We start from the raw sequence: 5,433 nt of genomic DNA on the forward strand, positions 1-5,433 counted from the left end.
GGATCCATGTAGGAGATTCCACTCTTCACCGCTTACATGATTGTTTGGTTCAAGCGATTTTTGAAAAAATGGTGAAAAATGGGCATGCATTGTAAATTGCATCCCTCTTATTCATGCATGGAAGAGTCATTGCCCCAGTGACTATATGATGTGACACTTACCTGCATCCTAGTTCTGGATGGAAAAATTGTGTAATATGTGCACATTCATGAAAAACGGTAATGAAAATCATCTTACCAAACAATATTAGTATTATTTAACAGAAATAAAGTGTTTATTTGTAAAATACAAGCATAAACGATTTTTTTTTTAAATTGATCCCAAAAAATACTCACGCTTTCAAACACTATCTAAATTGTGAACCCCCTTGATTTTACACTATTCACAACTTTTCATCACTTTTCTCTACAGTACACTACAAGCCAATCTTCTATAATGATGAGAGAGAGAGAGATTGCAAATTGCTAGTATGATTTGTCTTGGCCAGTTACCACAATCGTCATTCAACATCAACATAGCGGGTGGTTGGCATAGGCATAGCTGGGTTTTTTAACATTGCCACATCAGCCTTTCAACAAACGATAAAAAATAATGCTTTGAGATGCCCATTCTTACAAGAAATGCAAAGGCAACAAGCCCACCCTCGATTTTTGTGTTATGGATTATTGCAACAGTGCATCTCTCATTGACGTGGCAAATTGAAAAGTAAGATTGGGATTTTACTTTCTTTTTTTTTGAATTGTCACATCCTAAATTGCATCAAAAAGTTTAAATAACAAAAACATCATTTTGTATTTGCCACATCAGCATAATCTCTACCAAATAGATTGCGTTCAAATAAAAAAAAAAAAAAAAAGAAGAGCCATACTCGCCACATACCATCACAGAAATTCTTCAAACTTAAAAAATAAATCGATAAAATCATTGTTTAATCATCAATCCTTCCAGTCTCGTGTATTTACACAGTAGTCGTAAACTGGAACTGCAATAACAATTTCCAGGGAATAGCCAAATATGGGCCCACATATTAGGTTTTGTCCATTTCCTAACTTACTATTTTCACCTGCTCTTTTAGGTCCTTTTTTCCTTCCTTCAGTGGGACTGATGGATTCTGATCAAGTGAAACTGTTTCACTCTTAAGAAGACCCAACAAAAACTTCAGAAAGCCATACTCCATTCTGGGCGGCCTTGTACAAACGTCAGACTGTATAAAAAGTTAAAGAAGAAAGAATAACCCAGCAAAAATTTATAGATTCATTTATGAATTTTCCGTATGATTTTTTATTTATTTTTCGTTGATATTTTTTATTTTTGACTATTTTCAGAGATGGATATTTCATTCTCCAAGATTCAAACATTCAGACATGGCCTCCTTCATTAAAGGCAGTTCTTTGACGATTTCAATAAAGGTGGCCGAGGAATTGGAGGACTCTCAAGTCTCGAATGCAGAGGCAAGAGAGCTTCTTCTTCTTCTTTTATTTTTTTATTTTTATTTTCTCACCTACAGAGGGGGGTAGAGAGAGAGAGAGAGAGAGAGAGATACGACAAAGGCAAGGCGAAGAAGAACCAATCGTTTTTTCCATGGAAACTAGTTGAGTATCTTCAATTATCCATGAAACACTAGGAATGATTGCCCGTGAGAGAAGCAAAAAGAATGGATCGAAGAAAATAAGGAAATTTTGAACTCATTCATACATGTCAAATCCCTGCATATATCTCTGTGCGTCTGTATGCGATCTCGAACGTGTACATATTGATTCAGACTTCGGCAAGGTAAACATGGAGGTAGCTCTGCACCCTTTCGATACAGAGCCGATAAATTGTGGTATATATTTTTCCTCTGATAATTAATTCGCAAACATATGCACATTTGTTGTATGTAATTACATGCAACATGCATGTATATGTATACAGAGAGAGAGAGAGAGAGAGAGAGAGAGAGAGAGAGATTACTGTTTTGTCTGAGAAAAATGGTGGATGGCAGCAACGATAGTTGGGGAAAAGGGGGAAGGTGAAAACCCAGTTATATATGAATTGCGATCCATATGTAATTAATTAATAGCTAGCTCTGATATGGTGGACATATTCTCACATGGAAGAACAAAACCATTTATCTGTCCTATAAATGTAAAGGAACTGCGACATACTGTTCCAGATAAATGAAAAGATGGAATGAAGGTGGAGCTGAGATTCACTAGCGATATGATCTACACATAGCTGAAAAGGAGAAGAAGAAGAAGGAAAGAAAGTCAATAAATTCACAGTACCAGTTGTCTGTCAGTGAGAGGAAATTAACAAATGAATAGAAGGAACCCAGAAATATATATATGTAAACCATCAAATAAGTTAGTGGAAGCTCAAAAAATAAACTCGAAGTAATCTTTTTTCATTCGATCAGACTGACACGTGGGTTCTCTTCATTACTGTTATAGTTGTCACTAAATCTTGACGAAAGAGAAAAAGAATTCTTGTCGATTAAGAAAATCTGTTTGGGAACATAGATGAGACGATCGGGTGTAATCCATAGTCTTTACATTGAATTTGGGTATTTGAACCAATTCGTACTGTGGGCTACGGATCAGGTCATTAGGTATACTGTTCTTGTTGAGAAGCGAGGGCTGTGATCTTTCAGAATGGAAGTGAGAATATAATAATCGTAGACTTAATTAGCTATAGAAATCCTCTTGACATAAAGCAATAATAAAAATATAATAATAATAATCAGGAGCATAAAACAACTCTAGAGAGAACATGAACTCCACATGCTGCAGAATTGCACTGAGGACACAAGTCAAAGAACAGAAGGATGAAACAATCAATCACGGCCAACCATGTTCAAGTGCTTCACCTAAAAAACCCAATAACACGTTCAAACACTGATAGTCCATCAATTTAAGTAGTTGGATCTCACACCATAAATACGAAATTCACCAAAAGTTTTTGGCTAATAAAAAAGATTGTACCCTATAATCAAGCTAAGACTATAGCTATAGCAGAGCATACCATGAAGATTGCCATCCACATATGGGGCCTTGTATATTGAGAGAGAGAGAGAGAGAGAGAGAGAGAGAGAGAGAGAGAGAGAGAGAGAGAGGAAAAACCCTAGATAGGTCTTCCCTTTCTGAAGCCCATTGAAATTCATCAGATAGTGCCTTCTCCTCTATCATGAATATCTCCTGAAGAGGTGTCGGGCCATGGAGGAGAGTAAGGAAGAGGAAAACCAGGTATCTGATAGAAAGAAGCTCCGCCATCAACGATCCTTCTACCAAATTCGGCAGGCCTCGGGCGATGTGCCAACGGTGGTGGAACCACCCCTGTCCCCGGCGTTGCGGGCAATGCGGTGGACATTTCACTGCAAGCATACCGGATCAGATCAGCATTAGCAGCGTCTAGTTCCTTCTGGAGTCGGTGAACCTGTCTTTGGAGGACTGAAATGGCCCCAACGCAGCCGTACACGGGATCCTTCATCCGTGCCTCGGCTTCGTAGGCGAGGGAGTTGACTGCATCTTCTCGCTGATGAGGGAGGAGCTCATTCAGCAGCTTTGTGACGTTGCTTGCACCGAAGATCTTGTGAACATTAGCGAACTTCTGTGGCTCTTCGGGTGGAAAATAGGGTGCAAATATGCAACCTGGCAAGCACTTCCTCCTCAAGAACTTGCAGGCAGCACAGGGAGAGCCGGAAGAACTGGATGAAGCCATCTACGATCGATGCTGAAAAAAAAAAGTAAATAAAAACAATCCACCAAACACTATTAGGAAATTCACCAAGTGTTCTTTTTTCTTTTCCTTCTCCTTCTTTCTTGCTTTTACAAAAATGAAGGCCATTTTATTTTGTTTGAAAGGGTTGAGATTTCATGTAAAACCTAACCAGTTGCACCAAGCTTTCCTTCGTTATTTTCTATTTTTCATTTCTAGCTGTATTGCAATTAGCAAGGAATTTGGGTTTAGAGCTGCCACCAGATTCTCTTTGGTATACTTTCGGAAAGAAAACCCAGTTCGTAAAATTTCTATAATTTATTTTCTTCAATCTGAAGGCGAATTTTGTCCATTCCTTTCCTTCTATTTCCCTTCAAGCTATCAAAGCAACATCCATATTTCTTGAAGTCGAGACTGATTTTGTCATTTCATTGTTCCGTGACTATTTTTCTCGTTACATATATAATACAAGCATAACCATTAAAACCTTATGCATTATTTGTGGAATTTAGACACTGATTTTGTCTTTTCATTTTTCCTCCTTTGACACCCAGATGCAGAACCATCTCCCCCTCTTTCACTTCTCTCTCTCTCTCTGCAGAAACACACGCAACGTCTTCAGACTCCTTGGTTTATGGAATTCAGTTTCAGTTCCTACTATATATGGAAATTGTATCCGTGTGAGGTTAGTTGAACATATGGGATCTGACTGGTGCAATCGCGTCCATGATTATTTTTTCCACCACTGTAGTAAAACGATATGAACTTATTCTACCTATAAAGATTCCATCTGGCAAACCCTAGATCAGAGCCTGAGACGCAAAGTCTCGCGTGGGTATCTCTTGGCACACCCACCAAACAAAAATAAAGAAACTAAAGTAGTAAAAAACGGGAAAAAGAAAGAAAGGAGGAAAAGAGAAGCTACGTAAGTTTACCTGTTTGTGATCTACGCTTGATCAGAGGAAAAAGGGCAGTACCTTTTCCCTTATGTAAGCTCGTTCAGGACGTATTCCTTGGTTCTTCCAAGATCAAAGAAGCTTTAGCTATTGAAAGCAAGAGGTTTATGAGCTTTTATTATTGGAGAGGTGAGTTCTCAAAAGGGAAACCCTAATTGGGAATGAGAGACCTGCAAATTCAGTAGCAAAAGAGTGGGGAAGATGGGGGAAGAAGGAAAAGAGCATTTAGTGTGAGAGAATGAATGGAAGAGAAAGGACAAGGGTAATAAATGGGAGAGTGGGAGGTACACTAAAAAGGATGACCATGACACTGCGTTTATAATAATATCAGGGTAAGGGATGTCACCCATTTTTCCTTCTCCCCTATTTTCTCATATCTTGAGAAAACAAAATCTTTTAGGGTATTACCCCCAAGAAGAGAGAGAGAGAGAGAGAGAGAGAGAGAGAGAGAGAGAAAGAGAGAGAGAGCTAAAAAAATCGCATCTATCTACAAGTTTTAGAAGAAGAAAATAAAACAATTTAACATGACCAAGTAAAAAAAAAGGGTAAGGCCATCTTCATTTGGTATCCAATGCTAATTTCAAAGGAGAACATGTATGATGAATACATATATAGATATAGACACACAAAAGCTTACATGAAAATGCAAAAAATTGGATGTGCCATATATACATCAAATCTAAAACAATTTTTCTGTAAAAAAAATATAAAACATTGCTATAGATATACATTTGTACAGACTATAGGTTTAGAGGTTTGAGCCCTGTTCTCTTTAGTCCTT

The 5,433-nt window shown here is 37.9% G+C and overlaps 1 pseudogene across 2 annotated transcripts; it reads right to left on the reverse strand.

The window, feature by feature from the left end:
* Nucleotides 1–2,690: 2,690 nt before the first annotated feature.
* On the reverse strand, nucleotides 2,691–5,011 carry LOC148853800 (LOB domain-containing protein 25 pseudogene; annotated as a pseudogene). Of its 2 annotated transcripts, none has more exons than XR_016112264.1 (2): nucleotides 4,632–5,011; nucleotides 2,691–3,699 (listed from the first exon to the last, which is right to left on the reverse strand). The product of XR_016112264.1 is annotated as an LOB domain-containing protein 25 pseudogene, transcript variant X2 (transcript). The 2 variants fall into 2 exon arrangements; XR_016112263.1 differs by having other exon boundaries at nucleotides 2,691–3,711; nucleotides 4,632–5,006.
* Between the last annotated feature and the right edge of the window lie 422 nt (nucleotides 5,012–5,433).

The sequence above is a fragment of the Nelumbo lutea genome, chromosome 4 (assembly GCF_056320005.1).
Source record: "Nelumbo lutea isolate HS-2025 chromosome 4, American lotus-T2T, whole genome shotgun sequence".
In the NCBI taxonomy this organism is placed as follows: domain Eukaryota; kingdom Viridiplantae; phylum Streptophyta; class Magnoliopsida; order Proteales; family Nelumbonaceae; genus Nelumbo; species Nelumbo lutea.